This window comes from Pleuronectes platessa, chromosome 3, assembly GCF_947347685.1.
Source record: "Pleuronectes platessa chromosome 3, fPlePla1.1, whole genome shotgun sequence".
NCBI lineage: Eukaryota > Metazoa > Chordata > Actinopteri > Pleuronectiformes > Pleuronectidae > Pleuronectes > Pleuronectes platessa.
In genome coordinates this window covers 20,753,118-20,766,508 of record NC_070628.1, presented here as the reverse complement: position 1 = coordinate 20,766,508, position 13,391 = coordinate 20,753,118, and the positions used below count along the sequence as shown (strand labels likewise).

General features: G+C 40.6%; 1 pseudogene; it reads left to right on the top strand.

The window, feature by feature from the left end:
• The window catches only part of LOC128431194 (complement C3-like), a 34,920-nt pseudogene that overhangs the window by 9,799 nt on the left and 11,730 nt on the right, over window positions 1-13,391 (top strand).

Genomic DNA, 13,391 nt, shown 5'->3' with positions numbered 1-13,391 from the left:
TGCTCGCTCCTGGGAGCCACCGTCAGCCTGTCCTCAGGGTACCACCCCCAGTCCAACGGCCAGACCGAGCGCAAGAATCAGGAGATGGAAACGGCCCTACGCTGCATGACATCTCAAGACCCTACTTCCTGGTCCGAACAACTTCTATGGGTAGAATACGCCCACAACACCTTGACCAGTTCCGCCACCGGTCTCTCCCCCTTTGAGTGCACCTATGGGTTCCAGCCACCTCTTTTTTCTGCACTTAAGAAAGAAGCATCCTGCCCCTCTGTCCAGAGCTTCATCCGCCGTTGTCGCAGGACTTGGACCCGAGACAGGGCGGCTCTACTCCGGGCCGCTGACCGCTAAACCACGGCATCCAATCGCCACCGCTCCAAGGCCCCGGACTACCAGCCAGGTCAGAAGGTTTGGCTCTCCACCCGTGATATTCCCCTCCGAGTGGAATCCAAGAAACTGGCTCCTCGCTTCATCGGCCCGTTCGAGATCCAGGAGATCATCAACCCGGTGGCAGTGAGGCTCAAACTCCCTAGATCCATGCGGGTTCATCCCAGAAAGCGCACTGGTCCCTGCCGCACCGCCTCCTTGCCTCATCGATCGAGGTCCCTCCTACACTGTCCGTCGCATCCTGTCTCGCCGGCGTGGGAGGGGATTCCAGTACTTGGTGGACTGGGAGGGTTACGGCCCTGAAGAAAGGTCCTGGGTCCCCGGGAGGAACATCGTGGACCACACCCTCATCAGGGACTTCCATCGACGCAACTTTACCCAGACGTCCAGAACCAGGCCACCTCCCAGACCACATCCTCCGACGGAGTCCCCGAACGACAGCGACGACGCCGAGGACAGGGCGGGTTCCCCCTACTCTGAGGAGGATGGCGACACTCTCCCTGGGACCGTGGAGGTGGTGATGGACGCTGGACTCTCGGACGAGTATTATTCGTACTTGTGTTATGCCTGTCTTCCAGCGTGTTTTCCCCGGACTGATCTCCTGTTACCGACCCCGTCGTTCCCCGACCTGCCTTCCTCCTCTCTGCCCTGGACATTACCTCAGCCTTCTGTCTTCGACCACGAGTTTCGCCTATTCCCTCCTGGTTACGCTCCTGCTCAGCTCTGTAGCTCCACAGCTCACCACTGGACCTGTCTGCTAGCTAAGTAACCCATCAGCTGTTGAGTTTACCTTCAGTCAGCGACACCAGGCTCGCTCCTGCTCAGATCTCGCAGAGGATCACTGTGAGCAAAGACTTTTTCACCCTGCCACTGTTTGAACTCTTAAAGACTGCAGTGAACAATAAAGGTCATTACCGACTGGTATTTCGTCTGCCTGTGCTGCTTTTGGGTCCTCACCATATCCGTGACAAACCTGAGTACTTTAACTGCAGTTTTTCTCATCTTCAGATATTTAATTCAAATTTTTGCATGTGTGTGTGTGTGTGTGTGTGTGTGCGCATGCATGCAGCCCTGGACATTGGAAATTTGTGGCTAAGTTCCACAGAAACCCACAGGAGATCTTTTCTGCAGAGTTCGAGGTCAAAGAATATGGTGAGTCCCTTTTACCTCAAGCGCTGTTTACTGTAAAACCTAAAAAGCATTCATTAATTTTTACTTTCATAATAAACTTACCTGATATATTACATTTTTCATTTTTTAGTGCTGTCCAGTTTTGAGGTGAAACTGACGCCTTCGAGCTCCTTCTTCTATGTCGACAGTCCAGATCTCACCATCAACATCAAAGCTACGTATGTGAAGGTTTTTGTTTTGTGGTTCTAAAGAGAAGAGTTGTCATTTGTGGATTGATTGAATTAGAGGATGTGTTGGAGCTTTTGCTGATTTAGTCGGTTGTCTATGTTCAGTGGTGGATCTGGGAGTTTTCTGAAGCAGGGGCCATAAATGGCCCACAATTTACATGAGGGACCAATTAAATATCCAACATCAATGCATAACTCTTGATCCAATAAGGTGCACATTTATGCATTCCTTGTTTGGCTTGATAGCTTTAAGCAAAGCCACTTATCATTGAATATATTTTGAAAAGTGTTTCTTGTTCAAACACATTGTGTTCTTCAAAAAGCTTAGAAAATAAAAAGTCTTAACAATTTCAAATGTTTGTAAGTATTGTGAGTAACTGACCTTGTTTTCATTTTTATGATAACTTTTTTTTATTTCTCAAAAAAAGGACCATTTACAAGGACATGGTCACTTCAGGGCCCAATCACATTTCAACTGGGGCCAGGGGTGCCCGCTGGTCCTTAGCCTGGATCCGCCGTTGTTTTGATTTAGTTTTTTATTTTCGTACTCTACTTCATTATTATCATTTTCTTTTTATTTGTATTAAAGAGTTTATTGATATTTTCCTTCATTTTGTAAAGCGTCTTTGAGAGCATTGAAAAGCGCTATAAAAATCTGATGTACTATTATTATTATTGTCACATTTTTATAATCCCAATTTTAACTGCTCAGTTTTTCTTCTTTGTGGGTTTAAACCTTTGCTTCTGGCCTTTAGTTATCTGTTTGGTGAAGAGGTGAGTGGCCAAGCATACAGGGTATTTGGGGTTCAGCATAATGGTCAGAAGATAAGCTTCCCCAGCTCTCTTCACAGAATATTGGTGAGCACGTACTATAATTCTGTCTGCCTATTTGCCAGTTGCATTGCATTTCGTTGTACTGTCACATTCCTATCTGCAGATATTAAATATTCATAATGTTCAGAATTAAGCCAGACTGACCAGTACCTCCAACTTTTTGCTTAATGTTCTACTGTGCCACTATACTGTGTTTTATTGTTTTTTATGTGTTATGTCACATTAGATCCAGAATGGTAATGGGGTGGTCCAACTGAAGAGACAGCACATCACACAGACCTTCCCGGATATCAATAAACTGGCGGGAGTCCGATATTTGTAGCCGTCAGTGTGCTGACAGAGAGCGGTAAGAAAGACAAACTGTGAGTTTGTGCCATTTCAGCTTGTCTGATTCAGCAGCTCCAAGGACTTATTTAATGTCATTGAGATTAGCGTATATTCTATGTAGCCGAGAGGTAGATGTTGTTGTAGAAGTTGTTGATGATGAAGGAAGGACTCCGAGGACTTAGTATTTCCAGTATAACAGAATTTATTACACAGAAGTGTCACAGGTCAGGACGGGCATCTAGAATCCCGGAGACATTACACAGCCAAATGGTGAAAATCTGACATGCGGGGGTCTTACACACAGTTATATAGGGACATTGGTTCCGCCCTTAAGTTCAGGTAAATCACGTCCCCTATGGGACGTTTGACTAAATATGGGCACGTTTTTGTGTCCGAACATGAAGACCCACTGGTCAAAAGCATTCCATCTGGATCCATCCACCAGCTGGTCGGAGACAACACCCGAAGTCAAAGGTCATCCTCAACTGTTAGAGAACAAACCAAGCAAACATCTGGAGGACTCTCTGAGAATGTCTGAGAGTCCAAAAGGCAGGCATCATAAATATAAGCCTATTATGTTTTAAGCAAATACCAAAAATTTTTACTCTAACGAATACACGACAAGATATATCCACACTATGAGCAAAAACATAAACTATATTTTGGATATATGCATCAGAAATGCCAATTTTCATATATCAGTTTAGAATGTGACCAAATGTAATGAGGCTGTGGGTGGGTGTGCGTTTGTGTTTCTGCACAGGTGGTGAGATGGTGGAAGCAGAGTTGAGAGGTATCCAGATTGTCACATCACCCTACACCATCCACTTCAAGAAAACGCCCACATTTTTCAAACCGGGAATGACCTTCGATGTTGCGGTAAAGTCCTGACAGATTTTTACAATTGTATAAAATGACAGTGTTATTCTATATTTCGATGATGCAACATTAAGAAATTATACTCCACCGGGCAAGCAGTAATTCATACATTTCATATCATGTGTTTATTTATTTGCTGTAGACAGTGCTCCTAAATCCACTGACAAAATACTGTAAAAAAGTTAGCTGTATTTGTACATTGTTTTCTACCAGTTTTTACCAGGCAACCTAAAATAAAATAAAGTAACCTATGTTATATAATTAAAAATATATATGGAAAATATATATGCAATCACAAATATTGTCTGAACTGACTGTCCAAAGAAAAGCATGAACAAAACCCTTATCCAATTTCAATGTTTGGTTTTGCTTAAATTATTCATCTTTTTATTTGTAATTCATCGCAAGGTGCGTTTGGGTGTCTGTCAAGGTGATGTGAAATCAAATGTATAGTTATTAATATTGTATTATTATAACTATTTCTGTTGTTGTTGTTGTCTTGAGTTTGTATTTTAAAGGTTAGATAATTCCTACTCAAATCAACAGGTTAATTATTCTAATCCCACATAGCAAAATTGTTTGGGCTACACTGTCCCACTGTCATCCAGCCCACATACTGCGTGGAATGATGGCACTTGGGCAGTACGCTCCTGTTTGCCAGATCTGAGTGGCCCTAATTAGTTTTGTGCTAACATTCACCATTGTTCTGTTCTGTCTATTATTGCACAGTACATACACTGCATACAAAATAATGTAATAGAGATTGTTTGCCCTTAATAAGATGTGATTAACTGTATGCTTTGATAATACAGGTGAATATTTCTCATTGTTTGGCTGTCTGTTTCCTTGATAACAGATTGAAGTCACAAATCCAGATGGAACTCCGGAACAAGATGTTGAAGTGGTGGTGAATCCAGGTCAGGTGCAGGGTATAACCGCAGGAAATGGCTATGCAAAGCTTACAGTCAACACAGTGGCCAGAGATCAAAGACTGACGATCAATGTAAGTGTCTGAAGTTTCATGGTTTTCATTTTTGCTCTTTTTATGACACAGTTCGTTTGGAAACAGGCGTCTATCACATGAACCTATTTCTGAAGAAAAACAAGACGGCATTAGCCTTGGTATCCAATGTAGAACACATCATGGACAATCAATTACAAGTGTTTTAGTATAACATAGTAGTATGGATAAAGCCTCAGTAGCTGGAAAAGGCTCCTCCACCACAGAGGTCATATTAGCATATTCACCGATCCCAGTCACGGACGTAGGAAGGAAGATGAAGTGTTACATTTAAGCCATCTTAAGGTAATACAAGGATTTTTTTTTAACGAGTTTTAAAGATTTAATAAACTTCTGGGGTAGGACTTTAAAACCCTCATCAATTCTCGTCATGTCATTCAACAATAGGATGAGATCAGACGGGACTGTGCAGAGCTGAGATCTTTATATGTATTTCTTTATAACCATGTGTGTCTCTAATTGAAGGCCAAGACCAAAGATGATCGTATCTCACCTGAGAGACAAGCAGAAGCCACCATGACAGCTGACAAGTACAACACTAAAAGCCAAAACTACATCCACATAGGTAAGTCTAAATAACTTCAGATGATAGGACAAGGCTTTGATAATGAATTACTGTCTGCGCCATAAACTGTTTGGTGTCTCGCACTCATTGCAAAATATCATTTTGTAGGGGTGGATACAGCAGAGCTGGAATTAGGAAAAATCTGAAAGTCAGCCTTTATCTAAAAAAGCTGTCAAATCAAGACAGTGACATCACATACCTGGTGAGTGATGTTTCTCTCTGCCTCACGCCTCGACCTATGTAAAGTATAAACTCCAGTTTTAAGTACTTATGTGTGAATCTGTGCCCCTAGATTCTGAGCAGGGGTCAGTTGATCCAACATGGCCATTACAAGACAAGAGGCGAAATGTTGATTGCCCTGAGAGTTCGCATCACCAAAGACATGCTGCCATCATTCCGCATCATAGCCTATTATCATCTAACTGACAATGAGGTGGAGTCAGACTCTGTGTGGGTGGATGTCAAGGATACCTGCATGGGCTCCGTAAGACTCACATCACTGCTTTTACAGAGTTAAACTATATACAAGAAGAAACAAGACAAGCAGAAAGTGAAAAAGCTGGTTATATATTTTTGGAATACATTTTTATGTGCTTTTCATCAAGAACGAAACTGCTCGTCTCCCTCATTCATCGCCCTTCCCTTCATGTTTAGCTGAAGCTGGAATCTACGAGAGCTGCTCCGTCCTACGAGCCGCGCAGGATGTTTGGTCTGAAGGTCACCGGAGATCCAGACGCCTTGGTGGGACTGGTAGCAGTGGACAAAGGTGTCTACGTTCTCAATAACAAGCACCGCCTCAGCCAGAAAAAGGCAATTTCTTTATTATATCATTATCAATTGAAATATTTCTAAATTAAAAAAAAAGTGGCCTAAGTTTTCAATATACGTCGTTTCAGACATGAACTCCGAAGTTTGCCTTTCATACTGAATGAATGACGCAGGAAGAGATTCTCTGCTTAGACGTGTTCACAACAGCACAGAAATCTCTGAAGCGTTCATGTGAGGGGAGGCGCAGGATGTAACGTATTCATCAGGCTAAAGAGATCTCGTGTTTTTTGTTTACGGCACATTGAAAATGGCATCGGCCCATATCACAAAAAGCTCTCTTCACGTTTTCATCGGGGTCTTCTACGTGTGTGGCACAGATTTTTCATCTTGGGATATTTGTTTTTTTCCCTTTTGCATCCGTCATGTGTTAGAAGGGTAAAGAAAACGCCCATTCGTTTGCCGGTGAACTTTCAGAGGATATCCAGCTCCAAGTCTCTTACTTGGACATTTGCGTTCTCACATACAGCCGCGCTGGAGAAGGTCAGATTATCTCATGGTCAGTCCATGTGTGAAAGCATCTTATTTTTGAGGGTCACAATTCCTCCGCCAAGGCCCAATATATGATAAAATATACATAGTACAAATACAAATGAAAAGAAATAGTGCTTATTTATTTGTCATTAAAAGAAAAGCAAAAAAATTACCGGATGTGCCTTAATCCATATTTGCACCAAAGAATAATGATCAGGACCGTTCCTCCAACAAGTTTGGGGGAAGTTGGTTCAGTGGTTTTGTTAAATCTTGCTGACAAAAATATCCACCAACAAACAAACCAGTAGACACAGGTGAAAACATAACCTCCTTGGTGGAGGTAATAATGTACATGTGTAGTGATGAATATCCAGTATACTGTAGTTATCTGTCATGCTGCTGATGCATGTTGTGTCTTTCAAGCAGGAGAGTGTTGTTGAAGGAAGGAAGCCGCGGACCCAGTACTTACATGAGTACAATGTTTATTACACGGAAGTATAACAGATCAGGACGAGCTCTAGAAACTCAGAGAAATCACACAAGCCAAATAGTGAAATCTGCCTTGCGCTGCAAGACAAGGATTCTAATAGGGGAGCTGTAGACCCCCAAACTAGAGATAAAATAACGTCACAGGGCCTCTGACTAGATAAGGGCACGTTTAGAGGTGTCCCGGGTGCCCCTTGTTTATACGGCCACTTAAATGTCTGATGGGTAGCAGCAGCGAGCTAATGCTAGCCGGGCTCCAAATTAACTTGTAGAAGCACTACAAAAGTGGAATTTTCATAATATGTCCCCTTTAAGCATATACATATGGAACTCTTACCAAATAAAAACAAAACAAATGTCCAAAGTCAGGCTGGTCGACCCATCGAATTATCCATGGACCTTTTCCTGCCTGGCCCCACTATCACTAAACATCAAGAAAAGAAAAGAAAGAAACAGCTGAGGTCCCAGTATATTTACCATATAACTGAAAGCCTAATTTTCCAAGTAATTAGTACACAGAGAATATAATTCACTTTTAATAGTACTCATGCAATATATAAGACATAAGAATGTATAACACTGCAGTTTCTCAGCAGCATTGACTCTCAGTTGTAGTATCGATGACGTTTTGAATCTGGATATTTTATCCTTGTTCAGAGTCCTTCAGTCCATTCGTATTGTCCATGTTTGAAGTGTCTGAATCCATTCAACACATCGGAGTCCCTGAACAATCCACCAGTGGTCTTCCCCCAATATGATCTAGAATGAAAGAAAATAAAACCAGTATCTTTGCATACAGAACAGATACAATATCAAAAACATCGATACAGATTAACATTCTATAAGTAATTGTGAAATTTTAAGTCCCATTGTCCATTTCTCCCCTGCTAACACATCACTAACATAATAAGAAACTACTAAATAACTAAGCAGTAACAGAGGTAAATGTTATGATTATAATAACATCAGATATTCAAAATGGATATGTCTCCACTAGTGCGCCCCTTATCGTCCTCATCAACGTCCATGTCCGCACCATGTAATAATGGCATCTGAGTTTGATCTGCAGGCATCACTACTCCAACCCATCTCAATATCATAACCTTCACAAAGGTCAACAGCGTACAAAACATCACACTCAACACTAGAATGAGTGCTGCCAAAATCTGAACTAGCACTGCTCCTATATGTCCTAATTTCTCTTGCAACCAAGCATTTGCAGACCATCAAGCGTTTTCCAACAGGCCAAACGCATCTCCTATAACTTTCTATCTTTATCAATTTGAATGCTTAAAAATGCATTTGCCAGATCAACAACAGAGAATAATTTACTCTCCTTCAGAACTTGCTAAAGGATTGTTTAAGGATCTGGAACAGACAAAGCACACAGTTGTACTGCGACGTTGACAACTAAGAAATCTTGGCTGAATCGTAAATCATGTCATCCTCCGTTCTTTCTCAGATCTTTCATCAGTTTTCTCCTCCTCCATATTCTCTCCAGTTGTTGCACTCACAGGCAAAGCGGCCTAATAGTCCATAATTATAACATTCTTCTGAATGCTGTTGAATATTTGGATCAAATCTTCCTCTCCAGGTCTGTGCTTAATCAAATGCTTACTGTGAGTTTTCTGAGGATCTCTTGGTCCTGTTCTTTCTGGTCATGTTCCTTTTTCCTATACAGCACCACTTGATGGGCTATTTGATCTGTATAAACACCCTTTTCAAGACCAACCACCTCTGCCAGTTTGCTCCTCACTGTTAGGGGCAACCCCTTCTGTATTTTGGCTAGCAAAATTGACTGCTCCATTTGATTCAAATCCGGGTCATTTCCTGTGACATTTCACACTTGATGAGCTCTCGACACATAGGCCCTCAGCTTTTCTTCCTGACCCAGTGGTTCAATAAAAATACTGTAAGGATATCAATTTGTCGGATATGTCTCTTTCAGCGCTCTGCACACTATCTCTATTTGCACAAAACAGTTCTGAATCATTCACAGCAGTTCCAACATATTGATTAAGTCTAGCTTTCTGTAGAATCTCTCCCATAGCATGAACTCCAAGGAGATTAGCTGAGATGAGTCTCTTAATATCTCCCATGGCAAGTTGTTCTCCCACCATAATCTCTTCCAACTTCGAAATCCAAGAATGTGCTCCATCTTGAAGAGTAGGTAACTTCTCAATTATGCTTGACATAGCTGTAGTTTGTCAAAGCTTATACTCCAAATTCTGCCCTCGGTCGACCACAGGAAACATTTTCTTGAGTGTCAACTATTTTCTTGGGCGCAAATTATTTTTCATGCACTATAGTTGGGAGCATTCTTTCTGCAGCCCTTCCCTCTGTGTCTGCAACTCCTCTACCTGGTTCTTCAGGGTTATTTGTCTTTCCATTTGTCTTGTATTTTCGACGTCCCTATCTTTCTTATCGTTTGCAGCTTTGATCATTTTCTGTCCCTCATTTTCAAACAACTGGAGAATGCAAAGATCCGCTTGCCTCTTTTCTTTGCGTTTTTCCCCCTTCTTGCCCTTCTTTTGCCCTGCTTTGTATGTAGACACAAGTATTTGCATTATTATAATTACATCTGGGTTCATAGTCCCCTCTACCGGTCATGGTTGGTAAATTTCAGGCCAGCGTTTATGCAATTTTTCTGATATTTTTGCAATGTTTGCGATGTCTTTAACTAAAGGATTGTTCTTCTGTACTACATCAACAGGAGTAAGTACTTTTGGACTTTTATTGCCCTTTTTCCCATAGTAGCAGCTTCCTTTTTTTCCCTTAATGTAAATTTAAAAGTTATTGCTAAGATTTAAAGCTACTTAAAGCTATTTAGATTACTCCTCCCACCTTTTTATTCAATTAATTAATCAACAATTCAATCAATCCATCAATTACGTAGTAAAACCACTAATTCACCACAGCCAATAAAAAGGAAATTGATTTGCCAACTGCAAAGGAATCAAAAGCTCATTAATGTAATAACACAACACAAAGGCGGTGGACTAGTGATAGAAACTTGGACTATGGGCAGAAAAAGGTCTCTGGTTCGTCTGTGGTTCGACTCAACGGAGAAAAAACAAAAAGACGAACCTGGGTTTATCTGTCCAAAAATCCAAGAGGATTCTCCCTACCCTGTCTAGTACCCCTGAGCAAGGCACCTTACTCCCCCAACGCCTGCTCCCCGGGCGCCGTACATGGTCGCTCACTGCTCTGTGTGTCCTTCACCAGATAGGTTAAAAGCAGAGGTTAAATTTCCCTACCTGCATGAGTGTGCCTGTGCATGTCTGTGCATGTGTTTGGGACAAATAAATGTATCTTAATCTTAATCTTAATAATGTTTTACAAAAAAAACACGCCCTCCCACAAGTGACTTGTTGTCACCAAATGTGCTCTTAATTGCAGCTAGACAATCACCCAATATTCATCTCAAATCGTCAAACAGTCACAATATTGAATCTCCGACACAGCTCAGATCAGAATAAACCATGCACAAACAATGAAACTCACATTTGCAACTCTGAGCGGAGTTTAAACCAAACAATCAAATTCCATTAATTAATTAAATGCATTAACTAATCAGTCCGTTGCCAAGCCTCATATTTTGTGCTTTGTTTTGACTGACTACAGCATGTAGTCTTTCATGTGAATGTAAACAGAGGAATGTGCTCTATTAATATCCTTACAATAGCTTATAAATGAAAGAAGGTTTAAAATGTGTATCAGCAATAATAACTATAAATGAGAACACATACAAATATGTAAAATGCAGGTTTTTGCTAAAGAGTTTGTGGATAAACTGTACTGGCCTTGATCAGACTGGAGACAGGAGCTGCTCATGCAGACGTCAGCAAGCCATAATCCATGTGATGCATCGGCCAGCTGCCTTCTCGTCTGTCCACCTCAATTCCCACTCATCGTAAGGGAAAAGAAAGAGGCAATGATTTAGTATCTCATGAACCCATTAGGTCCTTCTTTTTTTTTTTAAACGTATATTTATTGGTTTTATACATTTACATCAATTGACATACATACAAGAAACTTCCCCTTGCAGTATAAAATGACAGTTAATCATACAAATATCCAAAATATAGCTAACTGATGATTGAAACATAAATTCAAGGACAAAAACTTACAATGAAAATACTAATTTAATTTAAACAAAGACATTAAATAAATATATATATATACATAAAAAAATACAATCACAAACAGGGAAAAGAATACAGCTCACATTCCTCACAACAGATCAGTCACTTCACATTTCCAAATTCCTCTTCAATGTCACCATTCTTAATAAAGTTCAAAAACATCTCCCAGATACTGTTAAATTTAGAAGCTTTCGTCCTAACTATATAAATTTAGTTAATTTCATTCTAATATTATCTTTAAAGTTCTCAATATTGTATTTATTCACGGCTGTATTAAAACTCAACACTCCTTTTGTAAACAAATATATCTGTATGATTCCCTGTCGGCACCACACAGCTTATTTTATACCAGCCCATAGTGTAGCTTATGACACTCTTGATAAAAGCACATTTGCATTCTGTAGTCAATGCAAACAATTTCCTCTCTCCGTTTATTAAATTATCTTTATCCATTATTTAAAGTCCAAAAATGTCAAATTAAACTTAATTTGTTCCCAAAGTAAACCTTTAACTAAGTATTGTCGAATTTAATGAAAAACAAATGAAACAATAAAATAATTTCTTGGAACTACAAACATCAACAATCTCGCTCTCCAACAAACATACAGAAGAATTGTCTTTTTTAGCTTAAACTAAACACCATTAAAGAATTGTTTTTTTCAAACTGCGTGAGTCTGTCCCTGTGACCCACAAGAGATTGTTAACTACAGTGAAAATCTCCCTCACGTTTTTACACCCCCCTTTTCTGCTCCAAACAGGAGAGGTGCAGCGGGATGTTCATGTAGAGAGAAACAGAGACAAAGTTGGAAACCAGTTGAGTGAATGAAAGTAGTGGTTTTATTAATTAAGTCCTCCTAAGGAGGTTCGTTGTTTCATTACGTCCGCTATGAGAGCAGCTCATGGTTTCATTATTCATGATAGGGGATCATAGTGTTATTACGAAGCTCATGTTTTATTAGTCGTCTCATATGTTTATTCAATCATATCGATTTAATCCCGGCCGGTAGACAATTCCGGGAGAAGCAAATACACACACACATCCAAAAACACTGCAAATTCAACCCAAGAACACAAACAGCACTCATCCCAAACTCCCAAAAACAACTCGTTCATGTCACACAGTCAAACAGCATAATATTTGCCGCTTTTCTTTTCTCTCTAATTCTTCTTAAAATGTATGCTACGTTTATGAGATGTAAATTATTCGTTGAGAGGCTGCATCAGACACTTGTTCGTCAACAAATGTTCAGAGTGGGAACAGTCAATCGAATTTTTTATTCTACAATCTCCAGTTATTAAACTGACCTCTGGTGAGGTTTCCAAGGCCCATACTAACAGCTCCTCCCTGAGGGCTAATCTATCGAAATTCAGTGCCTCCTTGATCATTTCCTTCCTTCACACACAGGGCCTCTGACTAGATAAGGGCATGTTCTGTAAGACGCCTGTTAAAGAACATTCCTTCTTTACCCATCCATTAGCAGTTCAGAGATCATTCCAAAAAGGGAGAGAACTTAATGCGCCATAGATGTAAACATGTCATTATGTTTTATACCCATGTTAAAAGATCTCTTAGCTGAATATACGACATGCACTATAGATATACGTCTTTCTTATGTTGATTCAGAACTCGATTTATTTCCTTTAATCCGCAACTTTGTATCCCTATGTGTAAATGACCTCCACACTGTTCAGGTGTGGGACATTGTAGAGAAATACGACACAGGCTGCACACCCGGCGGAGGGGGGGACGGTATGAGTGTGTTGTTCGAGTCCAGCACTGCCTCGGGGACTCCATACAGACAAGGTGACACAGATTTTCTCTAATTTGTTTTCCTTTCTCACATTAAACTGATTTCATCCAACCGTCAAGATCAAAGTAAAACTATATCCCCCGTCAGTGGCTCTGTATAACATATAGTCTGTGTTGCATTTCCAGAGAGGAAATGTCCGGTCCTCACCAGGAGGAAACGATCTCCCACTATAATGCATGTCACGACCAGCTTGGGTAAGAACCACAAGTCTAAACTATCTAGTCCACACATGACTATTTGAATTTTGAATAAAAGTGAACGGCCATAAGGTGGATAAGACTG